A 25,160-nucleotide genomic window follows, 5' to 3' on the forward strand; every position below is an offset into this window, starting at 1 on the left:
CATTTTGAGTTTCATAAGATTTGCGACAATCCTTTTTCTAGATCTGTGTATTTACATTTGAACTGAAAGTTAAATGACGTATGACTGATGAAATTTGGGGATTCTTCTCTGCAAATATGTGGAAGTCATTCTTTTAACTTCAGCAAAGTTACTTTGCTTCGAATCAATGTACAGAAGAGTACAGAAGAGTACAGAAAAGCCCTGTGCATCCTGGCTAGAGCTGTTCTGCTGTATAAAGTAGGTGTTCTGCTGTTTTGTTTTGTTCTGGTGTGTGTGTGTGTGTTTGTTTTTATCCTAAATAAAAACTCAAAGGATGGCAATTAGAAAGAACGGATCAATACTTTGTAACAACAGCACTTACTTTCCAGAGCTGGTAACTATTTTTATTTCTAATTGAGATCATTTAGCTCTTCTGAAAATTGATTATTATCTTTAGCCATCCAAATGCACGAGGCTGATTTGCAGACTTATGATATTAAGTATCTGGAGTTTCTATTGATTTCGTGTCTGAAAATCACAGATTTTATTTAGCTGCTAACTAAAGCTGAGCCATTAACTTAACGACCTCAAGTTAGAAATTCTGACTTAGTCTCTGAAATACAAAAGATTTGAGTACAACTGTAGTAAAAAAAGGATAAAATGGGGTACCTTGGGTAATTTCACTGTACATCTGTTTATTTCTGAACACTTGCAGTCACTTTCCTGAAGTATTTTAAACAGATGTCAGGTTATACAAAATGCAATAAAAAACATCAGGAATACTTTCCAAGGCGGAAAACTTGTTGTGAAAGTTTGAAAGCATCAACATATTTGAACATAGGTTGGAAGAGAATGCATTTATATGGTAGAAATGCTGCTCTGGAGGTTCATTAATATGGTATTGATGTCCCAAGATGATCTTCTTTGCCACAGTTTACAAGCAAACTTTTCAGATATAAATGCTTCTTAAACATTGAAATGTGACGGCAAACATTCTCAGGAACAAACATGTTGAACAAAGTATGTTGTCTTGGGTACCTGCTTGTAGAAATAATCCTGTAATTTACTTTAAAAGACCGACTTCCGTGTGTTTCAGATGGTTTATTTGCCAAATACTGATTTTAAGTCTTCTTTAATTTGAACTGTGTGCTTCAGATACATAAAGTTGTTAAATGGAAAGACTTTGACAGCATTCCGGCTGAAGTAATTCAATTGATACATGCAAAAAGTAGTGTCTCCCATGTCAGCTTATACAGTGTTCATGGTACAGTAGCTGTGTGTTTTCTGGAGTAGAATTAACCACAGTAGTGAGGGAGACATTTAACCTGAGCGAGGGAAAGAAAATAGCTGGTGACATGACCCGATCCTGCAGTCAGATACTTACACTTGACTGCATACGCAGTTGTTCCTGCTCACTTAAGTGGAGCTATATAGTGACATATGGAGAATTCTTTATCAGGACACTGGAGTTTGTCTCTCTTCTTCAGATAGTTACCCATTTCTTATTTCCATCTTTACATATATTTATCTTTAAATCAATCCTCTGTAGTAAAAAGATGCTATTACCCTTGTAGTTACCTCGCAGTTGAAAAACGAAGAAACAGGAAGACTTAGGAGGGGAAGACGGAGAGTTCATCTTGCATTTGAAAATTTGCTGTAAGATGATCATCCAAGCTTGCACCACACTTCACATAGCTTAGGCAGACATTTCATTCTGTGTCAGCGGGTATGAACATTGTGGATAGGATGGTCTCCCTTCCTTGACGTTGAAGAAGAGCCTAACTGACTTTTGTAGACTAGATACTGAAATTTTCAAGGGGTTTTAAATAGTTGAGCAGAATCCTTCTGAAGTGGCTGCTCTGTTTGCAGAGAAAATTCTGTGGCGTGGAGTCTTGCCTCTTGTTCTTCCCCTGGGATGCTCTGCTCTGTCTTAAGGATGGCCACCTTAACTGATGCTCCTGGCACTGACATTTAGCATTTCCTGAAACTGTCTGTGGTTGCAACTATGCAAATTTAATTGAGGATTTAATAATAGTCTAACTATTTGTGTGAGGGAGAAGGACGTGTAGGTTTTGTTTTTCTCCTTAAAGCTAGATATTCTTAAAAAGAAAATGATTTATCCAGAGATTCTTCTGCTTGAAGAACTAGCTGGTCTGGTGTTTACAGTTTTCCAGGAAGTTCAAATGCTTAATAGCTATTCAGCTACAGACTGTTATATTTCTGGTTTACACATGGGCTAAAGGAATAGATCTTTTCAAAAGAACTAGGTATTAGTCCTGCCCTACGTGTGCTGAAAGAGAGGAAACGTAGCTTCAAAGAAGGAAACAGTAATTCATTGTCAGTAAGGGCTTTCAGATGTTCTTTGCTTCTGATTTCTGCATCTAAGCTTGGTATCAGCATGTGATGAGTTTAAGATGTTGTGGGGTTTGGGAAAGACCATTTAGTGTGTTTTCTTTTTCAGTATAGATAGCCTGATTGGGTCTGTAATATCTGAAGAAATGTATCCCACTGTAGTTTATTCTCTTCCTTTGTAGAAATAAACTATGCTGATGTAAATAACAGTATTTTATACTACCTATCTAGACTTAGCTAACATATTACATGCCTTTTGCAAACCACATACCCAGGTTTAGCAAACAGTCAATCCACTGTAGTTTTCCATGCTAACAAGAGATGTTTAGGCTGCCATATATCTGGTTTGAAACCAAGTATTATTTTTAAAACAAACAAGGATAACTGTCTTTGTTAAGTACAGCATGCTGATCTAAAGCCCGCTGCAGTTATTGCGGGTATTTCCCTTCGTTCTCCTGGGCTTTGGATAAAGTTGTAGGTTCTTTAAGTTTCCAGAAACACAGAAACACTTCAAGAAACACTTCTGCTCAGAAGTGTTGAGTGAAATAGCTCAGAAGTACTCATATTTTTTACTGTAGCTTCCTTTTTTTGACACTTGGAACACTTTCATAGATGTTCTCTACAAAAATAGATCACCATCAGGCAGAAATTAAGAATAACAAGTTTCACTTCAAGAAGTAAGTGTTTTTAGAAAGCTGTGAACACCTTACTGTAATGTCAGAACATGGAAACTATCTTGCAATCTGAACCACTGTGGTCACTAAAGTTACCTGCTATAATTAACTTAGCAATGTGAGTTGAAATGCTTATTCATTTGGGCACTTCACATAAACTGACGTACACATCAATTTAAATAGACAAAATAACTTTGCATTCTGTTTTCATGCTGATCTCAATGTTAGCACTGCTGCATTGCAGTGTCTTTTATATTCCTTTTTTGCATCTGCAAAGTCATATCCTTTATTAAAGACTAATCACTTGCCAATTTGATTTGAAGAACATAGAAGAACAAAGGGGCATCTGGGAAGAAAATATATAAATATTGACTTAGATTAACTAAATAAGTCCCCCAAATAATAGAGGAATCATTTGTCTATTGAAGTCATTAGTGGCCTGTGTATGGGAACTGTTGAATCAAGGCCTGAACCACTGATTGATCACCTGAGGAAAGGACTGAGTCAGCCATGGGAGCACAGGTGAAGGCAATTCAGCTGTGTGCCTGGCTCCACCCTTCCCAGACCCCTTTTAAGCATTTAAGGGCTGATCCCCCTCCCCTCCCCCTGCTGGGGAAGGTGTTGTTTTGTGGGTTTTTTTTTTTTTTCTTTCTTTTTCTTCCCCCTGGTGATCCTTCCTCTGTGGAGTTTTTTCTGCAAACCTGGATCTTCAGGTTCAGGTGAGTATTCCTTCTCTGTTTGTTTCTTTTCTGTTTTCACCATGTTAATCTTTCCAGCTGTAACACCAACTGTAACAGACCTGGGATCATGTATGTCTTAACTGATTGTGGAAAAATGTATCTTAAAAACCATCTAACAGCATACATGCTCTCATATCTTATTTCCAGTGTGTATCTATGTATGCCTGTCAATGTACATTAATGTTTCTGTAACAGCAATCATGGAGCCTCATCAAGTGGGACGTTTGGGATCAATATCATCATTCAGATTCAGTGAAAATTCATTATGCTGTAATGTGGTCATTGTTAGTATAAATACTTTTCTTTCAGATGTATTTCAAAGAGAATAGCTGAAGCAGTGAAGTGGTGTGACCCAAACACAGAAAATATCATGGTGACAGAGCAAAAAGCAGCAGCAGAGGAAGCAGCAGTTAACATTTTGCTAACCCAGTTGCTCAGCCTAGTGAAGTCTGAATGGCAGAGTTCCCCTGTAATAGCACCCTTGTGTGATGTACATTAGTATTGCTGAGTGGTTTAGCCAGTGTGCTATTTCAGAGAAAGCTAGCAAGGATCTCTCGTAGCAACCAAGGGTGCAGTTTCACATTACACCTAATACAGTGTGACTGCAGGCTGCTAAGAATATGAGCAGTCCCCATCCATTACCCACAGCTGTAACTTCCCACACTCTTCCTTCCTCTTAGTCTAATGATTGTGTGGCCATAAGGCAAAATGGTTCAGTTTCTCTTTTGAGTGAAAACAAATCTTTATCTTTCTTTCTCTTTTTTCTGCTTTTTTTTTCTTTTTTTTTTCTCTCCTGTGGTGAATGGATATTTGTCAGATCAGCAAGCCAAGCCAATTCCGTTTGCAGCTGTGTTGCTACAGGATCCAGTGTAAATGCAGGGGTGGGAACCTACAGCTGGGCCAGGAAAGTTGTTTGAAGTGGTCCCAGATGACATGCCAGATCTACCAGTTTAGGGAGGAATCAAGTTCAAACCTAGCCCACAGCTATACCACAATCAGGAGCTATCATTAGATGACATCAGATAAAGCTGTATTGTACTCAAGTTTAAGGTCAATATTACACTCTTTTCAGCACATTTCCACATCAGGCTACTACACGCTTGTAGTGCTACATGCCTATTTGTTTCCAGAGAATGTTCTCACATGAGAAGGCTTGTTATCATGTTCTTCATCCCCCAAAGGGACTGGAGCACAGGCTTACTACCTTTTTGAATCAGGGTTCCAGTAATATTGTTTGCTTGGATACTCTGATTCATCTGTGATCAGTGAGTCACAGTGGCTTAGAGAAGTGGGTATTTTCCTACTTTTTAAAATGTGAAATAATTGAGATCATTGTAAAGACCTTTATCCTTTCAAATAAAGCTAGCCGTTGAATCAACTGGATTTAAGATCTCATGCAGTGCTTCTGTTTCAATATGAAGTTTGAAATATGACCTGAGCATGATAGATTTCTTCGTAGTACTGTATGAAGTTCTTGAGGTTGACAACTTAATCCTAAGAAGGGGTAGAATATTTGTCCAAATTCAGAACACTTCAAGGAAGATGGCAAAACAGAGATGAGAACTGTGCAGGCAAAGGATCAAATTGGATATCTAGTAGGAGGAAAGGAATATTCCCTTTTTAATAGCTGGAAGAATGTAGGAGAATAGAAACTTAGAGAGGAAGCCTGTGGGAGAGGCAGGAATGGAATCCAGGCATTCTGAATGCTAGCCCAGAGGTTCATCTTTCCATTTCAGTTGGAGGGCAGGGGAGGGTGAAAGAACAGGAAATAATCTTCAGTTTTAAGATTCTGAGATTTCAAAATATTTCCCGTTCCATACAAGCCAAAAGCTTCTGAATTATGTTTTTTTTTAAACTTAAGTCTTTCTTCTGGCCTACTGAGTACTTTGTTACTTGCTTGAAGTGAACCAGTTTCAGCAGGAAAGCCTGATCTCTGTTTGCTTCTTTCTGCATCTTTGCTCATAAAAGTCTTGCTTTCAGGGCCTCCTGTGGTCTGTCACTTCTCACCATCTCTCAGGCTGTATTCAGAAATGTGACTGTGGTGTCATGATCCTATGGCGCAGACCAATACACAATACACTTGACAAGTATTGTCCTGATGTAAATCAGAGGTAGCACGAGCTTGGGACTTCTATATCTCGCATCCTACGCCAGAAGTCCCATTACTAGATCCTATGCTACTCTAATGTAAATGAATCTGTGCTTCTCCTTTCAGTTAGAGGTATGATGCATTTTGTGTTGGCGAAACTAAAAGCAACCTCAGCTGCCCCAGTGGGGACTGTGCAAGAAGTTTCAGAGGAAAGTTTTGGATATACTATTTTAAAATGACTTCTAACTTAAGTTAGAAGATGCCCATTGAGCAATAATAGTAAACATCTCTTTTCTTTTAATGAAAGAATACTGGTACTGTGTGTAGGTAATGTGGAGTCAGAGAGTTGTCTAATTCATCAGAGTGAGGAGCTGTGCAGAATCAATATCCAGCTTGAGATATGTAGAGAGCAAAAGACTGCACCCTATTCCTGTTTTGTGTCCTTCAAACATAGAGTTGCTGTTTAAGTGTTCCTTCACTTCAGTGGAATCATAGCTGTTTAGGGGTGTGAAATAGCTGTGAACAAGAATGGTATGCAATACAAATTATTCTATGCAGAAATCAAATTTAGCTTGTCGCTGCCTTTGCATGTTGTCCTTATACAATTGCTGTTGATGCCGTGCCAAACCAAACCACCTAAAATTGTGTTTTTACACTTCCTCAGTAGCTGAATCTTGCCACTGACTTCAGCTGAAGTAGTTTTGAATTCCTGAATACATTTCAGATGTTAGGGGACCACCAAGTGTTGTGGAAGTGCATCACTGCTCAGGCAGGAGCTTTATGGAGAAGATGGGATGATTTGTGGATGTCGTTGCTCCCTGTCTTCTATTCAGGGGACTGTACTTAAAATATAAAATCCTATCTGTCCTCCTACCTTCTCACCCCCTGACCAAAAAAATACCCACAGATCTTCACACAGCATTGCACACAGCGCCTGTTGCTATCAGACATGGCTGCTACAGGGTGAAAGAAAACAGAACCAAAGTAACCCCCATTACTGGAATAGACTTTGATGAGTTAACACCATCCACGTATCAAAAAAGCAGACCTCTAACATCTTCCACAGAAGCAAGGATTTGTATGGTTAAATCTGATGGAAGTATTTAATGAGCAAGGTCACTGGCCTAAAACAGCAAGAAGAGTGGAAAAATCTCACAGTGAGGAACAAAGCTGCAAAATAAATCAAGATTTGATGAAGAATAAAACCAGCAGTGAATTGTAGAGGAAAAATAATGAAAGCAAAGTAAGAGTGAGGAGAGGAAGTTCACAGGAGTTGTAAAGAAGGGGGTTCCTTTAAACTTTAGGCAAGAAATTAACTTCTTCATGCAAATGGAAACAAATCCAGGGATCACTGTATATGGTGCCCAGAAAGCTCTCTGTGCCCTGCCAACAAATTCGTAACATGAAAAAGGTGCTCTTCAAAAGGGATAAGATTCTGAAGAAGGCTGTAGGCTCTTTGGGGAGGAGGAGGTGAAGCAGCTGTTTTTCAGTATCTATCACTGGCTGCTTTAAGGGAAAAGGAAGAAGTGAGCAGCACTGAGGCCTGCTTTAGAACAGTAAATGCAAATGCAGGGTTTTCCTTTCAAATACCTTTTTATGTATCAAGGATGCATCATAAAAATGAAGAGACTAAATGCCTGAAGAATTGATTGTGGTTGGAGAACAGTTTAGAAATACAACCTGAGTCTTATGTAAAACTGGAAGCACACCATCGATATCAGATGGCAAACTCTTGTGGCCAACATAAAAATGAAATTAAAGGACAGGGGCAAGACAGCAAATATGTCAAAATGTGAGTATTCAAGAGGGTTTGATTAGCAGTTAAAAATAATATGAAGGAAAGAGTAAGAAATGGAAGGTGGAACATCACTGAAAATAATAAAGTGTACTTAAACTCCTGGAAATAGTTATAAAAAAAAAAAAAAAAAAGCGTGTCCTGAGGCTGAAAGAAAAACCCAGGGAAAAAGAAGATACAGTTATAGCACAGAAGTGAGCCAGGATGGCAGCCTTTGACAAATGTATCCCAGGGCCACAGCTTTGCCCGCATCGCCTGTCAAGAACCTTCTGCTGCTCCCCTGAGGAGGGCTTAACGACCCCTCACCAGAAGAGGACCCCGGGGAATTAAATTTTTTATACCTTTTCTGCAGTAAGAAATACTTGGGGTTTCAAAAGGGTGACAGGGAGAAGTGATTACGCAGTCAGGAAACGCTGATGAGGAAATAAGTTCTGGCTAATTGAGACTTCTGTAGGCAATTTTAGGGCTGTAATATATAATAGGAAACGCTTTGGGACACAAAAAAATAATGAAATAACAGTACATTGAGGCCTAGAAGTAAGCTAGATTTTTTAATGTCTGCTATAAAGAGTGCAATTAGTTTTAGAATAAAATCCTTATTACTGTATATTCAACAATTTATAACTATTTGCGATGTCTGTGCTGAGAGAATACTTTGAAAATGGGGAAGAATAAAATAACGTTGCTGGAATGGGAGAACCAAGGAAAATTAATTTCAAATGTTTTCTAAAGGCTCTGTTGTCCAGTGGACTTGACAAATGATAGTGGTATACCTGCTGTTGTACTGTTACAAGAAAAATCTGTGTGAAAAGCATGGGAACTGATCCATTCCTCTTTGAGTGGGAGAGCGGTGCAGCTATTTTATTGGCTTAATATATTTGCTTGTCTTTATAATGGGTATGCTATATGGTTTGAGTATGTATCTGACTATATCAGCTTACTTCTACATCCATAGCAATGATCAAATGGTCTCAACGCTCACCAATGGATCTGATCTGGGGAACAGTTTGCATTCAGCCACCTGATATGAATAGAGGCTGGAGGAAGTCCCTTATATGATCAATTAAAAGAACAGGAGCTAAGGAGCAAGTTTTGGAATATTTGGGAAAGAATGGTAAAAGCCATATTAAAAAAATGAAATGTATGCTGGTGAGGACTAACAAAGAAGTAAGAGCATCCTTGTCAGAAAGCTTCCTCCCTTCAGAAGTCTAGAATCCAGGATGAACTACATTTAACAAAAGGCTGTTTTTGGTGAGCTGGGTTTTAAAGAAAGGAGTGGATATACCTTTAAAAGTCTAAGGTGTGCTAAGTAGCAGTCCATGGTGATTTAAAGGCTGAGTTTTACAAAGGCCTTAAAGAGAGTTTTTACTCCTGTAGTAATAGGCATTTAATGTGATCAAGCCAGGAGGACACGATGCTTCCCCTGGGAAGGATGTGGGGAGAATTGCAACATGGAGAGGGAAGAGAAAGTACCGCAACTATTAGTTGTATTGAGCTGTAAATGGCGAAATGAAAATTTGCACTAAGATATTGGCAGATTGAGAAATGAGCAGAATACAAGTGACTGTATGTTACCAAGTACTTCTAGTCTGATCTGTTAAGGTTGCTGCAGGTAAGTGGACTGAGTTCAGCAAAGGGAATGTCTGAAATGACTGTATAGTATTGCAAAACAACGCTTCTCTGCACACCCAAAAAATTATTTGATCAAATAGAAGGGAATATATGGAAGGTGTGTGGTTTTTTTTTTTTTTTTTTTTTTAAAAAAAAAGGCTTGGGGGAATAAGTTACAGTTTTCCATTTTATGCAAGAACTCTGTAACCTTGGAAAAGTGAATCAATCTTACCACAGATTAACTTACTTGAACAAGAATTATGTAAAATAACATGTACCAAAGTATGCATCCTTGTTACTGTACTTTGTGTTAGCTCAGGTTTTGCCCTGAAAGTCAGTGAATATAAATGTGGTGAGGCAAAAATGAGGCTAATTATGCATCAAAAAGCAGAATCTGTAGTGTTGACTTTTAAATTGGAGCTACTCAAATTGATGACAATAATAAACAACCATCAAGTATATTCTCCTACTTCAGTAAGGCAGTATCTGCAATACTAACCTTGTGCCCTATTGAACACAACCTGGCACAGCCTGGGTGTCCTGGTAGAGAAGAAGCTGGACATGAGCCAGCAGTGTGTGCTTGCAGCCCAAAAGGCCTACTGTGTGCTGGGCTGCATTAAAAAAAAGGGTGGCCAGCAGGGAGCTGATTGTCCCCCTCTGCTCAGCTCTTGTGAGGCCCCATCTGCAGTACTGCATCCACGTCTGAGGCTCCCAGTACAGGAAGGATGTGAAGCTCTTGGAGCAGGTCCAGAGGAGGACACTAAGATGATCAGAGGGCTGGAGCACCTCTCCTGTGAGGAAAGGTTGAAGAAACTGAGATTGTTTAGCTTGGAGAAGAGAAGGCTCCAGAGAGACCTCATTGTGGCCTTCCAGTACTTGAAGGGAGCTTATAAACAGGAGTGGGAATGGCTGTTTACAAGGGTGGACAGTGATAGGACAAGTAGGAATGGTTTTAAACTGAGACAGGGGAGGTTTAGGTTAGATACTAGGAGGAAGTTTTTCACCCAGAGGGTGGTGAAGCACTGGAACAGGTTGCCCAAGGAGGCTGTGGATGCCCCATCCCTGGAGGTATTCAAGGCCAGGCTGGATGTGGCTGTGGGCAGCCTGGACTGCTGGTTGGTGACCCTGCACATAGCAGGGGGTTGGAACTAGATGATCATTGTGGTCCTTTTCCACCCAGGCCATTCTGTGATTCTGTGCTATGCTGCTGGCTGTCAAACCAGTGTCCTCGGGTGCTGGAATATTGCTGTGCAGGACATTGCTGGCTGCTCCAGCAGCAGGGAAGGAGGTGGGTTAGGCCAGGCTGCATTTCTCTTGCACTTTTGTGACTTATGACTCTCCCTTTTCTTCTAGGAAAGGCCATGGAAAGGGCCATCGCAGATCCAAGGTTGCAGAGATTTTGTGTGTGTTGCTGCTGGACACCTGAAGGAAATGGCAGAGGGAAAGGACTTTTCCAGGGGATTAGTTGCTCTGTGTCCCAGCTGAAGGAAAAGAGGGAAGGAAGTCACCGCACACTCCTGTTGCTTGGGGAGACACTTGGCCAGTCCATCACCTCTGGATTTCCACTGACCTCTTCTCCAGAAGGCGTAAAAATAACAATATTGTTCTTTTGAGGGAGAAATACGATAGAAGACTGAAATAACCTTGTGGCACTTAACTGAATATTGCCCTGATAGAAGCTATGTGCTGGATGGGACAAATTTCTAGAGACGAGGCAAAGAAGAGAAACAAATACTGAGAAGTAAAGGCTCACACTCCTGACTGCTAAGGTAAGTAAAAGTTCTCTATGCAGTTTGCCTATACTCTTTGATTATTATTGCCATTTTCTTTGCTTTTTTTTTTTTTAAACTACTTTTTTTGCCCTGGGATGCTTGTATCATATGAACTGCTTCTTACTACTCCCTTTCAAGACATGTGTTATCTTCAATTCCATGTAATTTATGTGAACTCTCTTCTGTTTAGCTATCATTGTGGGTTTTTTGGTATTTTATTCTCCTAATGATTTTTTTTTTTTAATGTCAGCTGGCATTTCTTCTTTGCACCCAACAGAATGTTTCCTCTTGCAGTCTAACAGATCTTGCTTAGGAAGGTAACAATACGTAGCAGTGGTGAATGATAGCAAAATGCAGTTAGCTGCAATTATCCTGGGCAGTGGTAAAGCCTTGGGACTGTTCTATATTTGCAGACAAACAGCTGAAGTACCAACTAGTCATACCCTTTAGAAAATGTTTGTGCACTATTGAGCAAAACCTATATAGGAGCCTGGCGATGTGGGATGGGTTCTTGGAATGGTTTCCTGTGGAAAAATTGATTGCTGGTGCACACTGTCTTCCATCCCAAGTATCCATGGCAATGTAAAATAAGTTGTAGGTTTAGTATGGAGAGAGAAGTTGAGGCTGGAGTGAAGAGAGTTTAAACAGAAAACCCACATTTGAAAATGCTGTATATGTAAAACAACTTATTTTTCAGTCATTTCTATTGCAGAGGCTGCTGTTTTTTAGTTTGACTTCTTATTATTTGCTTTTATAATAACCTATATATTTACAAAGGATCAGTCCACATACAAGCCTTGTTTAATGTCCATTTGCTACCATTTGCACCACATTTACAAAGGGAATGTGAAAACAAATGTGAGCCCTGTGGAAAGCCTCACTGAGCCTGTGTGTGATTGCAACCGTATGTAACAGCTCATAAATGGTGTCGGCTAGAGACCAGGCTTAAGTACTACAGCACAGGAGCTTGTCATTTCCTTAACCAGATTGCAGCATCTGTATTTCCCTTGCCCTTTTCCTGGTGCTGTTAAGCCAGAGGATTCTTTCTAGAGCAGTCATCTTAAAAGCCAAATAGCTCCTTTGGAACAGTTCATAATGCTGTCATCTTGAAAATATGTCATTGTGCTGGAGAACACTCTTTAAGAGCTGCAGTGTTGCTGGCTAGCGTACTGCACTGAGATAGAGAGGAAAATCAAAAGCAATCTCCACTGCGGTTGCTGTCATAAATGCAGAAGTTCAGCAAATAAGAAATTGTGATGTCCTCAACCAGCATGCTGAAACTTGCCACATCCCAGTCTGCCTGCATCTCCACAAACGTCCATTAGCTGTGTCGGCCCCTGCAGCTGGTATGTGCCACTGAAGATAATACTATCATTTTCACACATGTGGGTAAATACAAAGTAGGGCAGTGTGCCTGTGCTCATAATCCAGCTACAGTCTCAAGGCTGAAGACCTTTCTTCCGTTTAGAGACAGGAGCCTTGGATCTGAGGCATCGGTCAAATGGCAAACATGAGCTTGAGAACACAAATGTCAGAAATAGCCTTCCATATAAACAACATTGGTCCTATTTGGAAGTAACCATTCTTTTTTTTTTTTTTTTTTTTAAAGTCTCAACATGGTTCATGAAACCTGAGTACGAGAACACACTCATAGCTGAGCAGTGTGACCCACTGCAAGTGCCAAAAATGAGCAGTTATGTATGTCTTCCTCACTAGAAACAATTATCTGGGAGACTGAAAATGAAGTCAAGAGAACACCTAGCCATTTAAATTGTACCTTCATTCTCTGGTACACTGTTTAACAATGTTGCTTGTGTCATTCTTTATGTGCATTTTCTTTACTACTTGTATGATGCATACAAATCATATCCAAAGCACTTGAAGTGTACGAAGGAACTCCTATTAACCCCATTGGAGAGATTCTTGAGATCTTGGGCGAAAAACAAATTTACTCAGTGAAGTTAGGGATAATAAGCACAACAGTGGCTTTACTCTAAACAAATGTGCTGTGATAATCAGTAGCTGTCATGCCTGAGACCATCATATGGTGATTGACTCCCAGTTTAGTGACAGATGCTTGCAATTTTATCAGGAATCTTCCCTTTGAACAACTTGCAACATTTTCACGTAATTCTTTTCTTGTATCCATAGAAGAAATACAAGATCAGTTTTGTGATTTTTATGTCTGCGTATAAACTCTGTTTTGCAGCCTTCTATATTGGAGTCTATTTTCCATTCAGGAATTTCAGTAGGTCCAGTCCTGACAAAGAGTGCAGGCACATTTACCACTGTCTTCAATTCTAAAACGTGATTTAGTGATTATAAGCGCTGAAGAAAAATATTTTATCTTAAATTATTATACATTCATTTAAATAAATATATTTCTAGTTATAGAATTAAGCAGGGAAACTCCCCTTATTTACCAGCTCTGTTCACAGATAAGCATGTAGAATAATCACTAATTGACTGCTACGCACAGAAAGAGGATAATATTACACGTAAATTTCCACTAAGTATTTGCGTAAGGTCTTTCACTTAAAAGTCTCTAATATGGCTATGAGAAGTCATGATTCTTTCATTTTCATTCTACTGGTTGAATTGGTTTTTTTGGTTTTTATTCTTGATTCTTATTGCTCTGATTGTTTTTCATCTATCACGTAGTGATTTGGAACCTGGTAAAGTCTGAATTTTGCTGTTTGCTTTTCTGCAATTTATAGTTTCTGACACTTCATAAAGGTTGTATCTTCACTTCTTTCAGTGATTAGGATGAAAAATATGGCAAGTAGACTGCCTATGTGTATTATGCTGTCTGCTGAACAGCAAGTTTCTTGTACTGCATTCCAGTTCTCTCTAAAATCAAGGTGCTGAGGTACATTAAAATACTTGTGGGTGAGGGAATCGTGCAGAGACTGGCTGAAACTTCTTCGAACTTCAATTTAATGGTGTTTTGAGGTTAATGTAAAGGGCTGGGCTACTTCTCGTATTATTTAGACAAACTTGCTTGTTTTTAATACAGCTCTCAAAGCAGATGATTTTGCATCACATGATGACTATCTAAAATGATTTCAGGATGTCAGAATTCTTAATTCTCTATGAAAGCAGACAGACGGATATGTGCTTGATGTTTTGAAGTGTGATTTTCTTAAAAACAATTTCATTCGAAAGTGGGATGCTACTTTTTCAAAGGATGAATTAATTTATAATTGGAAAGATAATATTTCATGAGCCAAATTGATGTCAAGCATAGTATTGCAGATCCAAGAGCCACAAGTCAGAGACAGAACAGATAATCCTGGGATATGAGCTAATAGAACTGGAACAGATGTATGGCACCCTATGGGAGAAAATCACCCATTTGTAGCCAAAGTAGCACATGCATTTAAACTCTTTCTTGCTTTTTTTTTCTTCTGCGTTTTGATTACTCAAGTCAGTTTCAAAACAGCCCTTAGCTCCTGCTTGACTAAAAGAAGATAGAAGGTATGATAACATTTTATCAAAGACAGAGTTGTAACCACAGTGAGCAGATGTGAGAGATTGATGTTAGAAATTGTAGCTTAGAAGTTGTAAGTATCTCCCAAGTTGAAAAGCAAGCAGACGAAGAGTTGTCACTGAAGAGAAATTGATAGTGTTAGTATTTTTGTTTCATCACTGTGGTCAGTGGGACCTTTTAACTACTTTCTTTTAGACTATGGACAGTGTTCTGAATTTTAAATGGCACCTGCTTTGCATAGATATGGATGCAGGTTAGAATGTTATTTGGTAAAATGAAAAGTTTTACAGTTTTCATGATAAATTCTATTGTTCCTTCTTCATGTTATAATGTTAAACTTAGCAAATACAGGACCTACTCCAGCAAATATTTACTTGTGCAAGCAGCTTGACACAGGTGACTGTGTTCAGCTCTCTCCCACTTAGATCAGCTGATATTCAGTTTAATCAATTAAACAAGGAAATTGGAAAATTTCTTCAAGCTATGTACTTTTTAGGTGGGAAAATGCAAGAGACAAAAGATGTGCTTTCTCCTCACAAAAAATAAAAAGGAAAAGCAACATAGTTGCTCCTCAGAAGGCATATTCATAGCTGTATTAACAAGATTTGAGACAACTACCACATGTTTAATATCTTGAGAAATCTAAGCACAATCTTCCTGCTTTTTCTGCCAGGGGGAGTGTCAGAACAGGAACCATGTACATAGCTTTCCATTTTAAACTTAATTTCCATTCTCTTTGTTTATGGTTAAGGTCACACACTGTGGCATTCATAGAAATAGTGAAATTACATTAATTTGTAAATCCAGATGCTTCAGTTTCAGGATGAGTTGTTCCTAGTTTTCTTCACTGTTGTCACCTCCCTCATTTGCAGTAGATATTTATCTCCTCTTCCTAGTTCCCTCTACCTATGCTTCAGATCACACAAATTAACTGTGAACAGTAGTGAGTGAGGACAAGGAGGTCACACCATCCAAATGTCCCATCATCAGTAGCAGTTATCTTGAGGGAATAACGTGCTTTTGGATGAATGCATTCAGCCTACCTAAGAATGTCTGGTAGTGCTCTCCAGAGCAATGGCTTGAAAAAAGCCTCTAACCAGCTTTGGGGGTAAAAAGACAGAAGAAAGGAAACAATATAAGAATGGTGCTAGCAAATGAAAGAAATTGCTTGCAAAGCTGACTAGATATGGAGACGAATAAAGGACCAAATATAGATTGAAAGGTCTTTAGAGTATGAAAGTGGAAGAAAAAGGAAGAGGGGAGGGGTGTGGGGGAAACAATGGCACCAACAGAAGAGGAAAGATAGTTATAATGCAGAAATAGCTGTGTATGAATTTTCAGCCAAATATGCCAGGAGTGAATGTTAAAGCTATGCAGAGTGTATAAACTGTGTGAACTTCTGAAAACTATACAGAAGAGATATTGAAGTCTTGCTTTACATGGTGATGGGAAAAGCCCTAGAGTAAGCAGGCAAATATTATAATCAGCATTGCAGCACATACTTGAAAAGGAGGGAGAGTTTAAAAGAAAGTAGAAAATGTGGGGGCACGTGCACTTGTAGGGCTGCTCCAAAACGTCTGCCTAATCTTCTGAATAGAGCATACAATGACTGAGGTGTGTAATTAATATTATCTAAATCCTTGACTCAGATCTTCAGAGGAACACTACTTCTGTATGGGTTGTGCTGAACCTCATGCAATCGATTGCAAGCCCTTAGGCATCTGTGTGCTACCAGGGAGATAAAAAATAATAATATGAAAGGAACCCTGCACTAATATCTAACTCCCCCAAACTCCTAGATCTTACCAATACAGAGACCTATAATCTGCCTTTGCCTCTGACTTCCTATTCTGTTAAAATTCTCACAGAATGAAACCAAACCACAGCGTGACTTGAAATGTATTATCGGTGTAGATAATACGTTTTCTAATGCATCATAAAAAGAATGAAAGGAAGAGTATCAGTATCTACATGTATTTTGGGGATACAAAAGGAAAGAAATTCTGTGGGGCTGCAGAGCAGATAATTGTATAATGCAGAGCAACTGGCTTGTGTTAGAAAATTCAGGCTGTGTGTTAGGAAAGCTTTTTTGTCAGTGATGATTTTTGAAGCTCTGAAATAGGTCCCTGGTGAGAGTGAGCACCGACCTTGGATGTCCTTGTTTCCTGAAACAAGGAAAGGATGAGTTCTTCAGTTCTCCATCGTCTTTGCTCTTTGAAAAGCCCCTTCTCTCCCCTTGGAGCCTGGAAATATCAGAGATGGGCAGTGGTCAGGTAGGGATGAGGTGGGAAAAAGAGATGCCATCACTGAACCACAGTCCCACTGGCAGGGTTGTAATTTGTGTTGCTGAAAAGATTTCTGCTGAGAAGATGTTTTTGTCAAATTCTCAATAGTTTCTGGTATGACACACTCTCAACCTGCTCGCCCATGCTAAAATGTTCTGGTTGTTTATACTATTTCCTGATTCATTTTGAAGTACTTAGCATGATTTAAAACATTGTAGTTCCTGGTTTCTCTGTAATTCCTTTGCTTAAACTTACCTTTATGGAGAGGGGAGGAGTCCCACTGTGTTTCAAAGACTTCTGTGTGTTGCCTCCATAGCATGCAAATTGGTGGAATTTATGCTAGAGAATACATAGATAAATACTGGAGGGGCGTCATGTCTCAAATCTGATGAAACACCCCAAAGGAGTCGGTAAGGTCACATTTTTAAAATTCTCTGGTTATCAGCAAGGTGTATGGCTTTCTCAAGAGTCATTCAACAGGCCTTCACAAAAGATTCCTGTGGAAACTAAGCTGTCACTGCATAGAAGGGAAGGGTTGTTTTTTTTGTGTATTGGTAGCTGACTAATGGGAAATAAAAGCAGATGTTTGGAACAGTTTCTGGGCTGGGATCACTCAATTTCTGGAAAGACCTGGGAGAGGAGTCTGACAGTGAACAAAGACTCTGACAGAAGAACCTTGCAATATTACATTGCCAGTTTGTGGCACCTGGGGGGAAACATCAGTAGAAGTATTGTTCTTTACTCTATTTCCTTTATTATTTCTGAAATATCTGCTACTGGCTGCTGTCACAGCCATTGAACTAAATGGCCTTTGACATGGCAGTCATGTCCATCTGAGCCAATGTGGAAACATGGTCTTTTTTATTTGTAGTGTATGATCAGAGTTATTGATTAAGTGTGATCTTGAGGTACCTGCCCTTTCACTTAAGGGTTCTTCATGGAGGTTTCCCTGTTCTGCCTTACTGTCCTGTACTTTGTTCCTGTTACCGGTTTCTTCTACTCCTCATTGCTGGGGCAGTATTTTCCTCCTTTCAGCAGGTTTTATTCATTCCGAAATGCAGAATTAATATTTAATTGGAGGAGAAAAAAAAAAAAAAAGAACAGGGGAAAGGAGATTTTTGCTTGCTGAGAGTTGAATAGATCCTTTCAAACACATTTAACGAGCCACTTACTAACACAGACCTTAATGTTACCCAGGAATAATATGAATGTGTTTGTGTGTCTGTGTGTACACATAGATGAATAAAATAGTGGTGGGCTGTGTAAAATAAAATCTTATCCCCATCTGCTGTACTAGTGGCATGTTTGTCATTTTTGCTCCAGGCCATTAATGTTAGACAGCAATTCCATCACTACCTCAAAGCTGTCTTTTTCTTCTGTTTCCTTGAGATGCTGAACTTACTAAACTCCTAGGTCACTCAGGAGTTGGCCACATCCAGGCTCTGTGCAGGGCTGCTCACAAAGACAGCAGAGGTGATTTGCTGGTGGGGTGCTGATGTTGATGTTTTTAATAGGGGTGTTGATTCACAAGTGGTAACAAACCAAGTCAGAGCAGAAGCTGTTGCCATCTCCTTTAGCTGAGATTCCTTTCAAGGGAGATAAACCAGAAACAGGTGTTATCCTCTGAAGGAAACAGTTGTGTCTATTGTAGCACAGTAGCTCGATTTCAGCTTACCCTAACCATTGCCTATAAACCATTATGGGTGCTGTAATTTTACGCAGCCCTTGAAGCTCTCCTTGCAGTGTGTGAGCAGACAGCTGGGACCAGTAATTACTTCAGCCATTCTCATTTAGTCTGCCACTACAAGTGAGCTGACAACCACAGCATTATTCCCCATAAAATGTGTTCTGAAGTTTTCCAAAGAACCGTGGTCTTCTCACTGTTACCATATCTTCTGATTCTTGTTCTCTTTAGGAAATGGAAAGAATGAAATAAAACTCTCCCTATCTACAGACTTTCAATCATTTTTATGATCAGTTATAGTTGAGAATATTTGTTTTACCCCTCCTCCTCTCCTTTCACAAAGATCTGGCCTGTCACAAATCATTCATTGTGAACTTAGAGGAAATTATATGCGTGACTCCCATCTTAGCCATTAATGTCACTTAATAAGTCATTTATAGCCTTTTGTTAATTGTATATTCAAAAAATGGAGAAAAAGTCAGTGCTGTTGGTTTGTCTCTAGGTCTGTTTCAGGGCTTGTGAGATAGGTTACTTGCAGAAAGGCTTGTGATTTGAATATGAGACAGTTGTCAAATGAATAACAAAATCAGACTTCGGGCTTTGTAAACAAAACCGTGTGGATTCTGCTTTGATTTCATTCTAATTGGTTTTACACAAACCTCCTGTAATAGTTAAGCATCTGGCGATAGAACTGAAAGATATTGATGTTAATAATGAAGCAAGCCACTCACTGCCAGGTGCTGATAAACTACATTGTGTCTCACTCCAGTGGAATCAGTTAAGGAACAAAGTGCTATTTAAACAGAATAAGAGCTGAAGCATCTGGACTGAAGAATTTAAAATGTGTATTTACGGTAGCCAATCCTAGAAAATCTCAGATATGAAAGATGTGCTTAGTAAAACCCAAGTTTATGCATTAAGAATTTATATTCTGACAGATATGAACAAAGAAAGTGGCTCACCTTTTTTTCAGACCACATTGTACGTGCTACATGAAAACTACACTGAAAACTTCTGATGAATAAAAAGTAGTCATTCTAATTCTGTATTTATCTCATTAATTTTAATTGCTGTGAAGTAACAACAAACATTATCATGATTCAGGTGGAAGAAGGCAGCAGGAGAACACTGACTCGAGATGAATTAAATGTAAGTGATTTAACTGGTGGCAATGAACAGCAGAAATATGAAGGCGTTCAGTTTCTGGTTCTATAGTGGACACTTCTACAGTATTGCAAATGCACGTGTGCATCAATACAATACCTGATGTGACTGTACAAGTCTAGTAATGTAAATATAAGCCATTATTCATTATCTCATTTCCTCCTGGCACTGTTGGCCTCAATCCAGCCCAGGTTAAAGATGTGTGTAATTTTCAGCACACCTGTAGCACCCTGTTGTCATCTGGGGATAAATGACAACCTGCACATTTCAGGTTTTCCACATGTACTGCAAATAGTATCACTGTAATGTGAAAGCAAAATGATTCATACAGAGCATTTGTGTGTTTCTTGTTTTAGCTCACTGTACTATTAAATATCAATACAGAAGCCTTTCTCCCATTTTCCACCTCTGCAACTGATGCCTGTGTGGCTTTAAACTAGCATTGATAGAGGCAGTATGAAGCAGTTAGCCTGCTGTAAATTGAAATGCTAACTCTGTTTCACAGCAATATCCTTATATGTGTAGGACTCCTTAGGAGATAGATTCACTCAATACCTGTGGATCTGATAACCTCCAAAGAACATGGAGTAAGAATGTGACCACCCAACAGTCAGAGGACAAAATGCTTGGTTTGAATGCTACTGACAAATGAGGCTGAGATATTTACCAACTGGACAGTAATTTTTATTTTAAGCCATAGTGGTTTCTTAATTCTAATGCATATAGTAGGTCTCTTTGAGAACAACATCTGTTTGCCTTGGCTTCTTCTGCTTGTTTAACATGCTCAGTGATGGAGTAGTCATGTAAATAATATTACTAGCAGTACTGGTGTACGCAGATCTGATCATATCAGCGTTTTCAGAAATAGAATCTGGTGCACACAGACCTCATCTGGTTAGGAAATTTACGTTGTATGTTGTGAATCATAGCCTGCGCCTGCAGTTAAGATTTTCCTTATGCTGTAACAGAGTGTGATTGCGGCAGTCTTAGCTTCAAGCAACCTGGAAGTATTTTAGGGATATCACAGTATAAAACATGAGTGTGTAATGGAGGAATTTTCTGCAGTTTGCTTCCAGCAAGGTTTGTATTTTCTTCTATTAAATGAGATCATATGGCAGGGCTGACCATATGAGATGTCAGAATATTAAGCAAATCTGACAAGGGTTTCAAGTAGAGAGGAAGGTTAGGCAAAGTTTTGATACTTATGACCTTTTTGGCTCCAGTGTTTTCAGAATAGAAGTATGGTAGGACATTGCTATTCAGCTTCAGTAATGCAAAATTATGGATGTAACTGCAAGGAACTGCATGTTGGCCAACGTAGCTTGTAGTTGGGAGAGCAAAGCTTGAAGACCGTGTCCTTCATGTGCAGCAAAGTGCTAGCAAATGTTTGAAGGCTATGCATGGTAGGTCCAACAGTACTGTCAGTCAGTTGTTGCAGGTCTTGACATTACCACACAGTGTCATCAGGTGTTCAGAGTAAGTCACAGATCTTTCAAGAGAAACTATGAGCTAAAGCAGATGTGGACAGTATTTCACAAATTGAGAAACTAAACTTAATTACAGGAGAAATTATGGTAGTGAAGTATTCAGCTGTAGGTATCAGTTACAACAGTGTTACCACTGAATCAGATTTCAGTAATTTTCAAGGTCAGAAAAGTCCTAAGACGGAATGCCCAAACAGATGTCATCAAGGTAGATTATTTTCAAACTCAAGTTTCAGACAGCTCATTGACGTACCAGTTTAAAAGTGTTGGTGCTCTTTCAGAGCTTAGAGGTAGTCCTTTGAGTTAAACTTTGCTGTGTGCCATTCATGAAAACTTTTGAGTAGTGGTTGAAAAATTAAGCCTCAAATTTAAGTGAACCAACTGGGAACTGTTTTAGGCAGTTTCACTAGAGACTCAGTGATCCATGTGAAGTTTGTAGGTGGAAGTCAGATGCAGGAGCATGGTATTGCATTTTATGTTTTTCATTAGTTTTCAGTGTGGGTAGACAGCTGAAGATCTTTATCACACATACTGCAATCATAGTGAAAATTGGCTAGTTCTACAATTATGCATCTTGTTGACAAGGTGCATTGAAAGATGAGATATTCTCGTGCTTTTTAGCAAACAACAATCAATGTTGCAGCTTGGTAATTACCCGTGTGAGATAAATGCTGTATGTTTTTTATAGACTGGTAATCTTGTAGTTAGCAATCTGGGTATGAATTGCCTTGCAGAGGTACCAGTTTTTAAGTCCTTACGTGCTTTCTCTAATCTACTAATCAAGATGTATTCTTGAGTATTAATGTATACGATGTTAATGTATGGACTAACAGATGGGATCTTGGGCTGTGACTTGGAGGATGCACAAGTAATCTTAGCTTTATCCTTGGCCTCTTGGTGATCACCCACTCAGAGATTAATGCTCTGTATAGGGCTTGTGGAGCTCAGAGATTAAGTCCTTGTAGAGCTTGTAGAGAATTTCTGATCTGGTTGCCAGTGTCTCACAAGGAGAATCTCAACGTGCTAGTTTTGCTAAAATAAATGTCAGGAAGAGAGTTGAACATAAACAAGTTACCAGGGACAGAATTCGTTTTAATTATGTTTACTTTTCCACAGGCAGAAAGAAGTAGCTCTCACTATCTATTTTAGACACTTACTAACTACATAATTAATAGGGCCAGGTTAACCTTGACCGTGAATTTCCCTTGGAAACTGAATGCCAACACATTTGAAGTTCCTTTGCTCTCATGCTCATGGCCTTGTGGAGGAAGTGCTTCCTACCCATCTAATGAGCTGACCAGTCCTTTCAATTTATTTTATTCAATATATTCTATATTGAATATAGAAAAGAATATTGAACGTATCTATCCTATTCAGTTTATTCAATAAACTGAGAATACAGTACGGAATAAATAGATCTGGGATTGTACCACGTAAGAGGATATCATTTGCATGGAAATGGATTTCTGTCTTCCAAACTCCTGTCTTAAGCCCATGTACTGCTCAATACGGTTCCATCAGGGTGAGGTGAAAAGAGGCACTTTATTGATTTTAAGGACAGATTTAAGGACTTTGCTTCCATCTGTTGTATTCTCTCTGTATGCTCTCTAGAAAACAATTTACCAGCTCAAACCTAAGAGTTTTCATGAGTATTTGGCAGATTTCTCCAGGTACAGCAACAGGACTAAGATTTTTGACTCTCTTCTTTTCCTTCTGAACCTTGCTTGGTTGTGGAGGAGAGCTAGGCCACACCTATAGCTGTGCTGTGGGAGTCTGCAGTTCTCCAAAGCCACCAATTTCCTCTGTGCAAGGTGGAGAATCATTTTCATGAAGTGCTGGGCAGAGTTTCAGAACCTGGTCAGTGATCACTTTTTGATAAGCAATGATTGCCTTTGGTCTGCTTCAGACGACTGCTTTCAGATCGGGTGGATTCTCACCTTTACTGAGTGAAGGCTGAGCTAAGATTATATATATATATATATATTTTTTTTTTAAATTAATGTTTGTGCTAAACTATTTTTTAAACATTTTATTGTGACTATCTCTCTGAGAAGCCTGGTATCCAGCATTTCCCTAAATCTATGACCTGATCCTACTGATACTCCTCCTCCTTATCAAAGACAGAATGGTGCCTGATCCTTGTAAACCATTTTTATGTCCTATACATTGGCATTTGTTTCAAGGAAATAACTTTAAATTACTAGAATATTTATCTTTCAAAAAGAAAGAGCACTAGTCTCCATTTTTCTGTGTACCTGGAAAATTACAGGATCTTTGATGCAAGTAAGAGATTGTAACTGCCTTAATTTCATTATTAGGTTTTGCGTGCCTTTCACTTTCAGAGATGGTGCAGAGGGAGATATCTGTGAACAAGTAGAAATGAGAGAGGGGGAGAAAAGCAGGTGTTTTAAGAAAGCACTAGCAATCTCAGATAAAACCTTTAATGGCTTATATGGCTTGTGTCATGACAGAGACCTTAGCACATCAAACCTTTTTATAGCAGCTTGGTGAACTGAAAAGCTTCTCCAGTAGATTGAAACTAGCCCTGCATTACTCAGACATGGATTCCCTTGTTTAAATTTTTAGCTTATTTAAATTTTGCACAAATAAGCTCAATGTTTCTAGATTTACAGTAAAGCCCAGTGCTAGAACGGTGGTTCAAATGCAGTGAAATAACATAAGGAAGGGTTGGAATGGAGGGTTGGAAGCAGTGTGTAGCTGAATTTAAAATGTCATGAGCTACAGAATTCCACCAGAATTTTCTGTTTGGATCTGTCGATGCAGAGGGCTGAGAGTAAGGCAGGACTGGAGGAAGTGTCAGGTCCACAACGGCCGTTTCGCTGCCAAGAACAGGGAGGCTTGAGTGAGGCAAGTTTGTTTGTGCTGTAGATACTGTGACGGCACAGCAGCTGCTGAAACTGGTCCTTGTTTTTGCTGCCAAGATCGAAGTTTAATCATAATCAGTTCCTTTTTCTCATTCGCTTGATCTTCCACGTTTGCTCCCTCTGCTGGCAAAGTCAAAGAGACATAAAAGAACATGAAAGTGAAAAAGGAAGACAAAATGGTGGGCTTACGCTTTGCAGTTTGACAATTAAATAAAACCTGAAATTTGGTACAATATTAACCCACCTTTTAAAACATTTCTCATCATCTTGTCTTCGTTATTTCTAGGGGGAGAGGATGTCTGTTGTGGTAATACTGGATGTCCTTCAAACTTTATTTTCAGAAAACAAACCATCCTATTCTCATTTTGAAGGAAAGAAAACAGTGTAAGCCAATTCCTGACTTCAGTGATGACTTCTCACGCCTTGAATTTTATCTTTTCCATCATGTTTGTAATGCACATTGTAGAAAATCAGCACCTCTTGTCTGTTCTATGTCACAATTGAATATTACTTGTTATTTAAGGATGGAATTCTCATCTCTCTTTTTAAAATCTTAAAACCTAACCCAGGGATTTTGTGCAACGTAGCTCTCCTCTTTTTTTAGAGGTGAATGTTCACCGTACTGCTATCATAAAATGAACCAGATCCATTTGCACCTTTCTCTCCAACCCATTATCAGTTTCATGTTCTATTCTTCCTTTGCACTGGCTCTGCAGTTCTCTATAGTTCCTCCAAATGCAGAGTGAGCCAATGTGAGCTTTTTTGTTCTGCTTTTGCTAGCTTAATTTTATCCTATTTTAATGAGATGGATCATTTGAGCCCAAGGTCAGAAGACAGTCAGAGGCAGCCTCAGAGATGGGGCAGTGGCATGCAATGAATGATCAGATCTTCTCAAGCAGTGTGGTGCAGTTTTAATGCCAAGTTCTGGTTGAAAGAAACAGTAAACAATGCTGGTAGATAAAGTTCAATCAAGCGTTTCTCCATGTAAGTAATTGGTCCTGTAATAGGCTTGGGATTAAGTGTAAGACTTTTGGAACATTTTCATTGGAGCTAGTCACTGGTAGAATTAGATGATGAGCTGCATGACCGAAAAAGGCATAAAGATCTCTTGCCCTTCGTTGCTGGCTCCTACTATTTGTCCTTGCAAGATTATGTT

General features: G+C 39.1%; 1 long non-coding RNA gene across 2 annotated transcripts in view; it reads left to right on the forward strand.

Moving 5' to 3' along the window:
* The first annotated feature begins 3,618 nt into the window (after positions 1–3,618).
* LOC125690315 (uncharacterized) overlaps positions 3,619–25,160 on the forward strand; it is a 131,864-nt gene continuing 110,322 nt past the window's right edge. For both annotated transcript variants that reach the window (XR_007375612.1, XR_007375613.1), the window contains exons 1-2: positions 3,619–3,724; positions 10,594–11,009. This is a non-coding gene — a long non-coding RNA (uncharacterized LOC125690315). The remainder of the gene's footprint in view (positions 3,725–10,593; positions 11,010–25,160) is intronic.

The sequence above is a fragment of the Lagopus muta genome, chromosome 3, assembly GCF_023343835.1.
Source record: "Lagopus muta isolate bLagMut1 chromosome 3, bLagMut1 primary, whole genome shotgun sequence".
NCBI lineage: Eukaryota > Metazoa > Chordata > Aves > Galliformes > Phasianidae > Lagopus > Lagopus muta.